Source organism: Mustela putorius, unplaced genomic scaffold (assembly GCF_011764305.1).
Source record: "Mustela putorius furo isolate JIRA1106 unplaced genomic scaffold, ASM1176430v1.1 tig00003962_pilon_pilon_pilon, whole genome shotgun sequence".
NCBI lineage: Eukaryota > Metazoa > Chordata > Mammalia > Carnivora > Mustelidae > Mustela > Mustela putorius.
Genome location: NW_025422106.1, coordinates 20,078,528 through 20,092,244, shown reverse-complemented (window position 1 = coordinate 20,092,244; position 13,717 = coordinate 20,078,528). Strand labels below are relative to the sequence as shown.

Sequence of the window (13,717 nt, the reverse complement as noted above, 5' to 3'; positions counted from 1 at the left end):
AGGGCTCAGTGGAAAGCAGGCACAATTTTCCAGAGAGGGAACACCGAGTCAGAACAAAGATAATTCCACCCAATTCCGTTTTGATAATTAGAGAAACTTCCACGGAGGCAAAGCCCAGCCTTCTTGGACCACATGCCTCGCAGATACCCCAAGATGACGTTGCTAATCAAACATTCTTTGCACCTCTCAGTGTCGCTGCTAATGGAACAGTCTTGGCAGAGGCTGGCAACCCTGGGTTGCCACAGAAGGGCATCCGCTGTGCCATCGTGGAACTAAGTCCCCAGGAACATCTTTAGAGCGCAGGCGAAAAAACAAGATGTGAGTGCAGCGTTTATGCTCTAGGATAAAGCAAAGGCACTTGTGTCCCTTGTCCAGACTCCCCCATCCAATGATCCATCCCTCCCAGGGTGACCACAGGCCAGTTCCAAAATCAATGGCCCCAACCTTCCTTCCCAGGCTCTTTACCACTCCACTCTACCCCTGAGCCACCGTGCCCTGGAGGTGTACACTCACCTGCAAGTGACTTCTCAAAGACTTCTAGTACCTTCCTACCCCCGGAGCCTCTGCTCCAACTGCCTGCAGTAGCTTCGAGTCCCCTCCTCCTCTGGCCACAGACCAGGTCTCTGGCAAGACCCCCAGCCCCAGACCTACTCACAACCCCTGCCTCCCATAGCATACGCGGGGTCTACACCATGCCAGCAGCCCGTACCACAGTGGCCTCATTATTCACTCTTCTAACCCAGTCACCCCCGAGAGATCCAAGTTCCCAGGGCAGCAGACATAGTACCAGGCTTCGGAGTTGAACCACACTGGGGTTCAAGTGTAGGTTCTGCCACTTAACAGTTATGCGACCTCGGGGAAGTCAGCTTGGTTTTCTGAGTCCAGGTTCTCTCTGTCCAACAGGTGTGGGGACATGGAGCCCGTGGTCTGTTGGGGGGATTGAACTATGGTACAGAAAACCCCATAGCTACATTAAGTCCCCAGATGGGTACCCATTGGGGCAGGGACTGTGCCCACCTCATTCAGGACTGTCCCCACATGCCTATTACGGCACACAACACGTGCTCACAACAGCCTGAGGAAGGAAGGAGGCAAGGACACAGCCGAGTTGAAGAGCTTCTCATAGCCTGCTCTTTCCCTCTCCAACCTCAGCTTCAAAGAGACAGGGCCAAGCATCAAATAACCGGATGGAGTCACAGAGGTCAGGATGCAGGCAGCGGCAGGGAAGGCTGCCCACCACTGGCGTGAGAACGGAGGACCAGACCCCCAGGAGCCAATTAAGAACGCGTCCACTCTATAGATGACTTTGACTGTCACAGGTCAACATCAAGACTGGCCAGCCCGGGGGCGCCTGGGTGGCTCAGTGGGTTAAAATCCTCTGCTTTCGGCTCAGGTCATGATCTCAGGGTCCTGGGATCAAGCCCTGCATCAGGCTCTCTGCTCCACAGGGAGCCTGCTTCCCCCTCTCTATCTGCCTGCCTCTCTGCCTACTTGTGATCTCTGCCTGTCAAATAAATAAATAAATAAATATTTAAAAAAAAAAAAAAAAAGAATGGCCAGCCCAGCCTCAGCAATGAGCCAGGGTTGGGCTTTCTTGAATTCAGTCCCCTCCCACACATCTGGCCCCTTTTGTCCTCAAAGCCCTCTGCCCAGAAGGCTCTTCCCCAAGACCTCTTAAGCTCAACTTAGAACTCCACTCCTGCAGGGAGCCCTGCTCCTCAGCCCCACACCCCCAACCAGAGCACTCATCCAAGTTCTAGTATTTAACTTGTCTGTCTCCCTCCTTAGACTGCCCTCTCCACGAGATCAGGTGCCTGATCTGTGTTCTGGGCCCCACTAGCAGAGCTCCTGGGGCACAAGGTTTGCCCTGTAAAACCTCTCGCTGGATGAATGGACACACAAACACAATGGATACATCTCGCAGATCTGACGGGCACGCAAATCGACCAGAACGATCGCAGAAACCAAGGCCAACAGCACAAACAGCCACTCAGGGGTCTGAGAGTCTCAAAAAGTAAGGCAAGCTCCCCAGAAGAGGGACGAGTGGCTTCTTTTCTTGAAGGCTGCTAGAGATCCCCGCCAGATAGCACACAGCAGCCCCCCAGGAAGGATGATGCTGAACTTGAAGGGACTCCTTCCTACACCCAGTTAGCCATCCATTTGCCTGGCCATGCTGACACAAGGCAAGAAGACACCCAGGGGCGCATGGTGACCCACTTGCCAGCAGGTCTGATGTCCCAGCAGCTGGTTCCCACCCACCCCCCCCCCAGCCTCCAGAGCTCGTAAAGAAAACCACACCTACACGTTTGGTTTCTGCAAAGTCGCCAAGCTATTCTCATTCACAAAGGATTCACCCCAGGTGCAGCAGCTTCCAGCTGCTCGAGACAAGCCTGCCTCACTTTTTTGGAAAGCTGGTCACAGTCCCCGGGGGCTTCTTTGCCAGACAAACCACAGTGGGGGGCCTGTCAGCCCAGGGGCCAACAAGGGGACCGTTCAGGGACAGTGTCATTTTTTTCTTAACCACGAAACCACAAGATATAAACTTTCCGGAATAGAAAAGCACCTGGGGTTTCAGCAAAGGAACCAGCAGCAAGAGGAAAGAGTCATTGGCTCTCTGGCCACCACGGAGGACAGTGGGCTGGAGGTCACGTCTCACACCCTGCCCCCAATATGTTTTTGCTACACTGAATGTGTGTCCCACTCCTATCCCGACATTCAGCCTGGCTTTGCAGCTGGTAAGTAGTACCTGCCGCAAGGGTACACAGGAGGTGCTCCCCCCGACCCCGATCAAAGACCTTGGGAAATCCCCCTTCATTCAGCTTCAACCTCACCACCTATGAAAAGGGTATCATTTCATACAAATGGGGGCCAAGAGAGTCACCATATATAATACTACTTGGAATAAGAAAAAAAAAAAAGACAGGTCCTACAACATTACTGTTGGTTACTCCAACCATATCTAAGAGGCGGCACTCCGCCTCAGGACAGACGGTCCTGGCCTCTCAGCCCCTTGTCACCACACTCCCTCTGCGAGTGGACACAAATCTAGCCGGTCGGTCTTCATTTCACCACCTGTAAAATAGGACTGATCTACCTCAAGAGGCTATTGTGGAGATTTATAGGAGAAAACAGGGAGGTAAATGTTCAGCAAAGCGCCTAGAAGAAGGAGATCCTGCACTCAGTGGGGCGCCCTCACCAAGCCACGCCTTCTGGTTCTCCTAAAACCTCTCTGGGCAACAGGGCAGTGTGGGTGGGACTGTACCCATTTCAGAGACTGGGGGGGTTAAAGAAGACCCTGATGGCTGGCACTGGTCCTCAGGACAATGCTGGTGGAACCCAGAGATCGGGCACATTCATTTAAAGGCATGAGGGCCAGGACCTGGCTCCCATGTTGACTCCAGCTCACATGCGCCCTGCCTCTCCTCGGAGGGCTCACAGGTTCACATGATAGCACCAGAGAACATGGCTGGAGCACAGCGGCATCAACTCGGGGGCCCCTTGCCTCACCTGGCATACTGATCAAAGGCAAATATAACAGAATCTGCCCCCTGTAGCTGCTCTAGCGTGACTCTCACACAGATCTCCCAAACGGAGGTTGCCGTAAGCATGGCGTCGCGGTGGGGTTGGGGTGGGGGGAGGCTGTCAGATATCCCCAGAGAGCAGACACCTGTCAGAGCTCCCAAAGCACAGGAGAGAGAAACTTCCACAGAACAGGAAGCCGCTCTCAGAACTCAAGGGGAATCTGAGAGGCCTTCCACGTCGGCTCTGCTCAAAGTTCATCCAACGTGCCTCTGTGTAGGCGTCCACAGCTCCCAAGACCACCCTCCAGAGAGAGAGCATCCCAGCTGTCACAGGCAACCCTGAGACATGCACTCGGCTACAGCCAGAGTCCTGACATCCTTTGGAAGCAGTCACAGCGGGGTGGGCTACTAGCGCCTTCACCACTGGTGAAATGGGCATCCCAGCAGAAAACTCCCGCAGGCTCCCACCAGACAGTGGGATGAAGGCCGGCCATTGGGTCTGACTGGCTGTGTGGTGCGGTGGTCATGTCCGGGCAGACACCCTACCCAGGTTCACAAACACGCCCATGCCTCCTGTGTACCACCGGCACCTGCTCCAGCCAATCGGGGGCCATGCCTCCTGTTGTTAACAGTTCCATCACCTGGAGAGGGAGGCACAGACTGAGCAGCCACGTAAATGGAAGGTCCAGCCGTGGTATTCTCACTCACCAGTGGGGTGGCCATGACTAGTTACCCCGTCTTAGTCTCCTCACCTATAGACTGGAGGGAGCAGCACATGCTCCACAGCTCTGCTGAAAACTCAACGGTGGGATTCACCTGTGCAAGGTGCTCAGGCCGACAGCTAGAACATACGAAGGGCTCACTACCTAGGGTGCTCTTAGCATCCGTGGCTTTGCAGACAACTGGTTCTGCGAAATAAAAGTCAGCCACCCCCAACCCTCCCTACAGCACCCGGGATGGGGAGGTCCCCATTTGGCTGACCCCCAATCTGTGATCCAGGCTATGGAAGCAACCAGATGCAGGACATCTGTAACCCTAACTTGACCGCAGGCATTGACCACTGGAGCAGATGTCTGCCCTTCTCAGTGTCGCCGGTTTTCAGGGGTCAAGCAGGGCAGAAGGTTCAGTCTATGGGGACAGATGTGAAAGTCTGAAAGGTAAATGGACACATGAATCCCGGGCACAGACAGGGATGGTCGCCAGATTCCGCCGTACGGCAATGGGCTCTCTCAATTATCTCTATTCAGTTATCAGCCTTTGAGTTAGAAGGACCTCTTCTATTTATGTAGTAACTTATCACCTTCTCTCCCTGGATCCTCAACGAAAATCCCAGGAGGTAGGAATTGCAGTAGACCCGTGAATACACGGGACTCATGTCCCAACCTTCACGTAACCCCAAAGCTGGCAACGTCCCTCTCAGCTTCTATCATTCTCCCCAAAAAACACAGTCCGGCATAAATGAAGACACCACAGACCCTTCTGGACCGTTGGTGGAAGCACTGTGTGCTCGACATCAAGTGGAAAACAACAGAGCCGTGTCGCGATGAGGATGCTGGGCAGCCTGCTAGGCTCACTCACTAAGGGACACCCGCCCTCCCTGCAAGCAGCAGTGTGCGGTTCTAAGCCCAGCCTCCTCTCACCGGCAAGTACAGTCCATTGCTTAGGGTCACTCACAAAGAGTCAAACCACAAATGCTAAACCCAGAAGCCTTGCAGGTGTATTTCACTATTCCCATCTTACAGATGAGGAACTGGGGTACCGAGAGCTTTGTAATCCTCTCCTGTGGTCAGAAGCCCCAAATCCAGCAATGCCCAGCCCGCTATAGGCACCAAATCGTCTGAATAAAAGGCCCAGACTTCCCCACTCTTCAAATGTGTCCACTCACCCAAGTGAGCCACCACCTCCAATCCTAATTTGCAAAACCTATCTTCTGAGCTACACCCCATCCCCAGCTCCAAACCAGCTCTGAATTCATCAAAACTAGCCACCACCCTACCCAGTATCTAGAGCCACCCCTTTCAAGGCTATCCCAGCATCTTTGCAGAGTAAGGTAAGAGGCACCTGGATGGCCACTTTGGACCAGCCTCTAGCTCACCAACACCTATAGGACCCTGACTCCCTCCTCCAGGTGGGCAACACCGTACTCTTTAAGAAGATGCTGACAGCAGGTTTTGCTAGTGCCCAGCCCCTGTCCACCCTGTCCCAAACTCCAGGGAGTTGCTAAAGTTCTTGAGACTTACTCCAATCTTCCCTAGATAGTTCCTGAAACAGCCACTCCTTCTCAGGCATCTCTGGCCCTGCCCGGGCCTTAGGGCTGTTCCTCTCACTTTTCCCACCCCCTCCCCAAAGCCGGAGTGCACTTCTGGGGACTTCCTGCCAGCCCAGCCAGTGAAGCCGTCTGCTCTGGCTGCCACGGCCAACGTGTTGCAAAATGATTTCTGAGAACGTAAGGAAGCCTCTGGAGGTCGTGACGCAGCTGCCAGCTCCACATGTGGGCACAGGCCGACCACAGCCCACAGCTCCAAGAGCACCAGAGGCAGCCCTGGGTCCCCTACACTGCTGAGCCCCCCAGAGCCCTCAAGGGGACCCAGAAGGGCTGTTTTTGGCAAGCAAAGGGCCCAGGAAACAAGACTGCCAAGCCAGCAGGGCCAGGAGAAGAGCAAGTGACCTCAATCCCCAGGCTGGGCGTTCTGCAACCAGTGGTCCTCTACCCAGCTCTGTCCTACGCCCATGCTTTCCTGGGGACGCCGACAGCCATGTGCATTCGTGCGGAGACAATCTCCCCGCCAAGCCTTCCACTAGCAACCCTGCCCTGACGTCAAACTCAGAGTCGGGGAACTTCAAATACAAACAAACAAGTCTGCCCCAGACCACAAGTGGAGCCGTTCCCAAGGAGGCCAGAGAGGATGTGGCCACAACTGGGAACTTAGGGCTCCCTGCCCTCCCTTGACTCCCCTGGAGCTGCAGACTCCGAGGCCTGACAAAAGGCTGCAGATGGGAGCCTCGGGCCCAGGCTGAGACCAAATGGGCTCCATCTCCAGCATCGGTGACAGATGTGAGTGCCTGCCTGGGGCTGGTGACCCCATCCAGAAGCATGTGCGATCAGCAGCCCCCCTTAGATAACAGCACCGGCTGTTACTGCCCCTGCACTAGGTATGAATATGCAGGGAAGGGAGAGCCAGCTGTGACCAGGAGGCATACACAAAGCTTCCTGAGAAAGAGAGAGCTGGAGCCGGGCCATGGATGACTCCAGACGGGGCTTTGCTAGGCAACACCCCCTCTTCCGTCGCAGGCTCCGCAGCGGTCATGACACTTGACAGGGAAGATCTGGAAGAGGAAGGTAGTTCCCTGACCTCAATATCCTCAGACAGTCTCCACCTGAGAAGCCATGGGTGAGTCAAAAGCATGTGCTCTTCGGAAAGCAACTTTTCACTTGGCAAGCTGCTGGAGCAAGCGTCTCGGGGTTACCTTTCCCGTTTTGCTTCGTGCCCCAGTTTAATCCTAGAAGCTCCCAGGACTCTGTGTTTCTGAACCAGCAGTCCTAGGCGGGGACTGTGGGACAAAATGGACTAAATCATGAGAAAGCAAGACACCTGCTTCATCCCTTAACTGCCCCGAGCCTCCCATGATTGCAAGAGGGAAAGGAAGGAGAACTTCTCCATCTATAATCCTATAATCCTACCTGTAATATAATATAATCTATCTATCTCTATCTATAATCTATCTATAATCTATCTCTATCTATAATCACACGACAACCGGTCAGGAGATGTGTTCCCAAGGCCAGCACCACAACACAGTCCTAAGCCACCGAGGGCAAGGCGACAGACGACTTACCCATGAACAGGCCTCACGGGAGAGTTGTGGGAGGCAAAGCAGGCCATCCCCAACACAGTCTCAGTGCTTGGTGGGAAATGCAGGGGAGAGCAGACACAGGTGCTATCCACAAACCAGATTCCAAAATGACACCACCTTTGTCTCGGTTCACTCACTCAACTCCATCTGCCTGCCTGAAGCTCACCAGGCCCAGAGCATGGCTTGGTCTGTAACCCGTCAAGTGCAAAAGGTAATCCCAGAGATGTCCTGACATTTGTAATACTGGAGAGGACATAGGTGCGAATTACTAAATGGAGGCCTAGAAAAAAAAAGCAGAGGGCACAACCTAACCCAAAGACGAAATCCAGCCAACGGGACCACCCCCTTAACTATCCTAAAAACCTTGTCTCCCGGAAGCTTCTAGAAGGATGGGATGGGAGAGGAGGAGGCACTTCAAATTCTGATCTGAGAGCACCGTGTGTAGGATACTGTGCTGTATGCCAGGGATACAAAAGGCTTTCTTTTCCAGGAGCAGGATTGTTTGCCTAGCAACCACAGACAAGGAAAAAGGACTACGGAGGGAGCAGGGGTCAAGAGCAAGTGAGTGCCAGAATTGTCAATCAGTTGATAGAGGTCAACTGATGTGATTAGCAAACGCCCCCAAATGATGACGGCCTCTGCCTCGGCGTTGCCCATGACCTATCTAATGTCCATTCCTGACTTGCTCCTCACTCCCAGGCTGATTTTGTTTTGTCACCGTGCCCAGTGATAAACTGGTCTGAGTCAGTGTTTGTCTACGCCGACTTCACACCACACTAAAACGAGGCCCAGCCTAGACTCCCATGGGATAGGTGGGGGGGTTCCCAGCATGGCTGTGGTGTAGATCTGTGTGTGACAGTTCCGGCCAGTGGGATGCAAGGCCCCATCCACTGGACTGCTGGGAAGGGTCTGCTTTCCTCACAAGGGGGGCAAGCTCTGGGGCTGTCCACCACCTCCTTCCTGCTTTAAAGATCTGACTGCCCAGGGGCACCTGGGTGGCTCAGTGGGTTAAGCCACTGCCTTTCGCTCAGGTCATGATCTCGAGGTCCCGGGATCGAGTCCCGCATCGGGCTCTCTGCTCGGCAGGGAGCCTGCTTCCTCCTCTCTCTCTCTCTGCCTCTCTGCCTACTTGTGATCTCTGTCTGTCAAATAAATAAATAAAACCTTTAAAAAAAAAAAAAAAAAAAAAAGATCTGACTGCCCAGAATGATCCAGAGAATCAGAGACAGCAGCACTGTTCAGCTGCTGTCAACACATAAGCCATTTAACCCCCAACTTCTCACTACAGAAAAAACCTAATGGCCTATTTGTTGAAGTCACATTTTCTGTTACTTGCAAAGTAGAGTGGTCCTTTCTGCTAATGCTAATTATGCCCACGCTATCTCAAACCTCTTTCTAAAGCTTTTATTTAATTTCATGTTTCTAAGCCGAAGGCTTCCTGTTGGCTTTCAGAAAACCTGCAAAAGGAAAAAGTATCCCTTCAGTCTTCTTGGGACCACATGCTATCCAGAGGCATCCCTCCAAAAGTCCTTCCAAATTTCAAAGAGCAGCTATGTTTTCATGAAGTCCAATTTGCCTGTTTCTTTTTTTTTTCTTTTTCTTTTTCGGTTTGTGCTTTTCATTTCCTAAGCAACTTTTGCCAAGCCCACATTCACAAAGATGCTCCCCCCCCCATGCTCTGTTAAGTTTTATAGTTTAATCTTTGTTTAGGTTGGTCTATGATCTATAAAATTGGAAGTCATTTTTGAATTCCAAGACTGTTTTTACCCTAAGCCTGGACTGATTTTTAAATTGGATATTCCTACACGCCAGGCACAGTGCTCTGCACTTTAAGTGTATTGTCTCATCCACAGTCATGTGAGACCTCTGACTGGGACTATGATAGGGGTTTCTTGGACCCACAAGCCAGGGACAGCTGATGTCATGTGGAGCATGTCACCTCTGCCGCAACAGAGGTTTAAGTACTTGCTGTGGGATCCCAAGGAGACTGGGTCTAATTGTGGGGTGTGATGCTACAGTCCTGGGAAGGCAGCGACAGGCTGGGGTGAGCTGTGAGGTATGGCACATAGGGTAAGGGACAGAGAAGGCACTTCGGGTGGGGGCACATTGTGAACAAAACCAGAGTATGACAAGTTTGTTTTGTTTTGTTTTGTTTGAGAGAGAGAGAGAGTGGGGGCGGGAGAGAGAATTCTAAGCGGGCTCCACGTCCAGTGCCAAGCCTGATGGCAGGGCTCAATCTCATGACCCTGAGACCATGACCTGAACCCAAATCAAGAGTCAGATGCTTAACCAAATGAACCACCCAGGCGCCCGTGGCAGAAACTTAAATATATGTATATGGCCAATAGCCGAAGAGTGGAGAGGATGGGAAAGGGCAGGAGAGCAAAGTCACCCAGGGGTCAGGGCCCACACATGCAGATCCAGGAAGGTTCTGGAAGGTCCCGGAAGGTCACACTGAAGCATCTACACTCGGTCTCACAGCATGGAGAGGAAAGCAAAGGAAAACACCTGATCAGATTTGCATTTTTGAACCATCATCATTCTGGAAACCACGCGGAGGATAGATTGAAATGCGTGTGGAGAAACCAGAGAGGCAGGAAAATCAATTAAAAAGCCACCGCCATTCAGCAAGTGATGAGAACAAATTCATTAGTGACAACGTGGGTGTGGAGGAAGGAGCAAATTCTAGAGATGTTTTATTAGCAGTTTGACTATAAAGACAAGACTTCCCTGATTGCTTGTCCAGGGAACGTTTGGCATGCCAACCCCGTGGAATGCAGGAAACTGAGAGCTGACCGGCTCGGCAAAGCCACCTCAGGCCGCACGCAGCTCCCACCCCAGCTATCTCCCCACTCCTGAGCTCTGTCCCTTCGCCTTCTCCCAGGCAGAGGGAAACCCTGGACCTGCTGAGAACAAAAGCCCACCCCTCTGACAGTTCATCTCCAGCTTCCCCGCAGCCCCCCGGGGTGGATCAGACAGGGGCTAGGGAGGGGCGGCACTGCCAGGGCAGCCAGACCCCGGAGGAGTCTTCACCAGCCAGCTTAGGGCTGCTGGCGCTGTCTGGCCCTCTCAACCTGTCTGTGCAGGAAACATGCCACCCTATTAAGGAGAGAGGGCCCAGCAGATCATGGGGATTAGCGTCAAACAGATCCAAGTTCAAATCTCACCCCCACGCTAAGCTAAGGGACCTACCAGTTCAGGGACCATGAGCAACTGACACAATGTCTCTGAGCCTTTATTTCCTGTTGTAAATGAGGCAGTGGGATTGGAGGTGCCAGGGGGTGTGGGGGGGGGTGGGGGAGGAGGCTCAAAACATGGCTGTAAAGACAAAAACGATATAGTATCTGCCAGCAGCTGACGTGCTGTAAGTGACCGGCAAATACTTGTCTCCATCTCCTTCTCCACAACCTCGATTGTGGGAAAGGCTGGGCTCTGACAGCTAACAGGCAGACAGGGGCAGGGCGTGGGGGGAACCTGGAAAGGCCAGTGTCCCACTGCAGGTGTCAATTCCCGAACTACTAACACAGCTGCAGTCTCCCCGTTGAGCAAGGAGAACGAGCAGCTACAGAACCAAATAGTTCTGACCGTGAGCTAGTCTCCTCCTACCCCCCCACCCCGGAGGGTGATGTTAAGTCAATAGATTAAAACCGAGCACTCCTCAAACAGTCAGTTTTGCCAAAGTCACTCCTCAAATGCCTCAGAAGGAGGGGAGTGGGGGGGGGGGGTGGAGCTGGACCACGCCACCCATACCTTTTATCATAAGGGAACTGTGATGGTCATTCAACTACCTACGGCATTCCTCATTATAACATCTTCATCGCTCTCATTTTATCTGAGCAGAGGAAGTTAAAACAAAGTTTGGGATGGAACTGCCATGGGGCTGAGGTGACGTCAGCTCTGGGAGACGGGAGCCGCTGAAGACGACCCACTCCAACAAACAACAGCCAAAGACAACCGGATTTCTCCCCTGAGCCCAGCACACCGCAGCAGACACAGCGCTGACTGGGCTCATGTCATCCACAAGCTCACTAGCAGAGAGTGAGAAAGGGCTCAGATAACAGAAAGTCACTATGGAGTCATCTCAGGAACGTGAGCCAGAGACAGTATGAGGGATGGTCAAGGACTTGAGGCTTAGAGCCTGGCAGACCTGAGTTCAATTTCCACCTCTACCTGCTGTCCAGTTGCCTCAACAGGGGCAATTTAAGTGAACTTTGCTATGTCTCAGTTCTCTTATCTGTAAAATATGGGGAGTCATAGTACTACCTTCCTGGGAGGGAAAGTGAAGCAGTTAGCCCTAGGCCTGGTGGATGGTAACACTCACCTCCTATCATCTTTATCATAAAAATTCCAGTACTTGGGGGCACCTGGGTAGCTCAGTCGGTTAAGCGTCTGCCTCCTGGGGTCTTGGGATCGAGCCGGGAGTCAGGCTCTCTGCTCAGAGGGACACCGGCTTCACCCTCTCCTTCTGCCTCTTCCCCTGCTCATGCGCACGCTCACTCTCTCTCTCCCAAATAAATAAATAAAATCTTTTTTTAAAAATTCCAGTATCTTACTATCTTGGAAGGCTGTTAAATCCTGACATATTTATTGCTTTAAGAATCTTAAACATGTTCCTGAATGAGTCCATTTACATGGCAAATCCCAAGCTACTCCCATGTGTGCCCTGAAAGGGGCAGACGAAGACAAGGCCAGGTGAGGCTAGAATACACTCAGGACAGAGGACGGCCTTCCTGACTCTCACTTGATTTCCAGGAGGTCAAGAGCAGGTCAACACACAAGCCAGAACGTGCTATGTAAACCCCTGCAAGCGGACTGAGCAGAAGGTAAACCAGAACGCTATTAAGACATATATAACCCTGGGGTGCCTGGGTGGCTCAGTGGGTTAAGTGTCTGCTTTTGGCTCAAATCATGACCCTGAGGTCCCATTGGTGGTTCAGTGGTAAAATTCTCGCCTGCCATGACCCTGAGGTCCTGGGATCGAGTCACACAATGGGCTCCCTGCCCAGAATGGAGTCTGCTTCTCCCTCTGCTGCATGCTCTCTCTCTCTCTGTCAGATAAATCAATAAAATCTTAAAAAAAAAAAAAAATGCACATAACCAGGGGCACCAGGTTGGCTTAGTTGGTGGAGCATGCAACTTCTGATTGTGGGGTCATGGGTTCAAGTCCCACACTGGGTGCAGAGATTACTCTTAAAAATTCCATAATTAAGTATCTTAAAAAAAAAAAGAGAGAGAGGGGTGCCTGGGTGGCTCAGTGGGTTAGGCCGCTGCCTTCGGCTCAGGTCATGATCTCAGGGTCCTGGGATCGAGTCCCGCATCGGGCTCTCTGCTCCGCAGGGAGCCTGCTTCCTTCTCTCTCTCTCTGCCTGCCTCTCAGTGTACTTGTAATTTCTCTCTGTCAAATAAATAAATAAAATCTTTAAAAAAAAAAAAAAAAGAGAGAGAGAGAGAGAGAGAGAGAGAGATGCATACAAGCTGAGGAAGCAAGCTGAGGAGAGCATGGGAGGGGTGGGCAGAGCAGCCACCGGGCCTGGCCCACAGGCTATTATCAGGAGATGTCCTCTGACACTGCTCAGAGACAACGACAAGCAAGAATGCACACACGCCTACCCACCACCCTGGACAAGCTCCAGCTGAACAGAGAGAGGACCTACTTCCAAATAAACAGAGCGGGCTTGCTGCCGAACTCCTCAAAATCAACTGACCACGACGTAGTAAAAAAAATCAGATGGTAACACTGATAAGGTGCTTACTGGGACCCGGGTACCACCTTAAGGACTTCATATATATTAAGTCACTGACGCCTCGTAACAAACCTGAGAGAGGCCCTAATGCTTTCCCCATTTCACAGAGGGGTAAACTGAGGCCAAGGAGCAGTCCCAAGTCACAAGGCTACTAAGCGGCAGAATGAAAATCTGAGCCCAGGAAGTTTACTTGCTTGCTGAGTTCGTGCTCTAAGCACAGACTAGATCACCTCCTTGATCGACAGGTGTCTGGGGCACCTACTGTGAGCCAGGCCAGGGCTGGGCATCTCGGTGGGAGGATCCTCATTTATCAGTAAGAACTCAGAGGTTCAAGAACCAACCACTTAAACCCAGGTGGACCTTAAGCCCCAGGCCACCCCTTCTGACTCCATGGACTATTTCATCTTACTGTAGGCCAACCCCACACCAAACCCTACCCACTATGCCCCACCAGCATCAGGCAGACATATTACATAGAGCACCAACCCAGGCGAGGCTCTGCCACCTGGCCAGTAGGAGGCCAGAAACTTCTAGAAGGCCTGGAAAACCAGCAGAGCCTGGAAGAGCACACAGTCCTTCCCTCCTCAGGGGTGTACA

At 52.4% G+C, this 13,717-nt stretch overlaps 1 protein-coding gene across 10 annotated transcripts in view; it reads right to left on the bottom strand.

Annotated features, from left to right (window-relative positions):
• Nucleotides 1-13,717, bottom strand: part of KSR1 (kinase suppressor of ras 1) — a 148,892-nt gene that overhangs the window by 72,472 nt on the left and 62,703 nt on the right. The gene's annotated exons all lie outside the window — the stretch shown is intronic.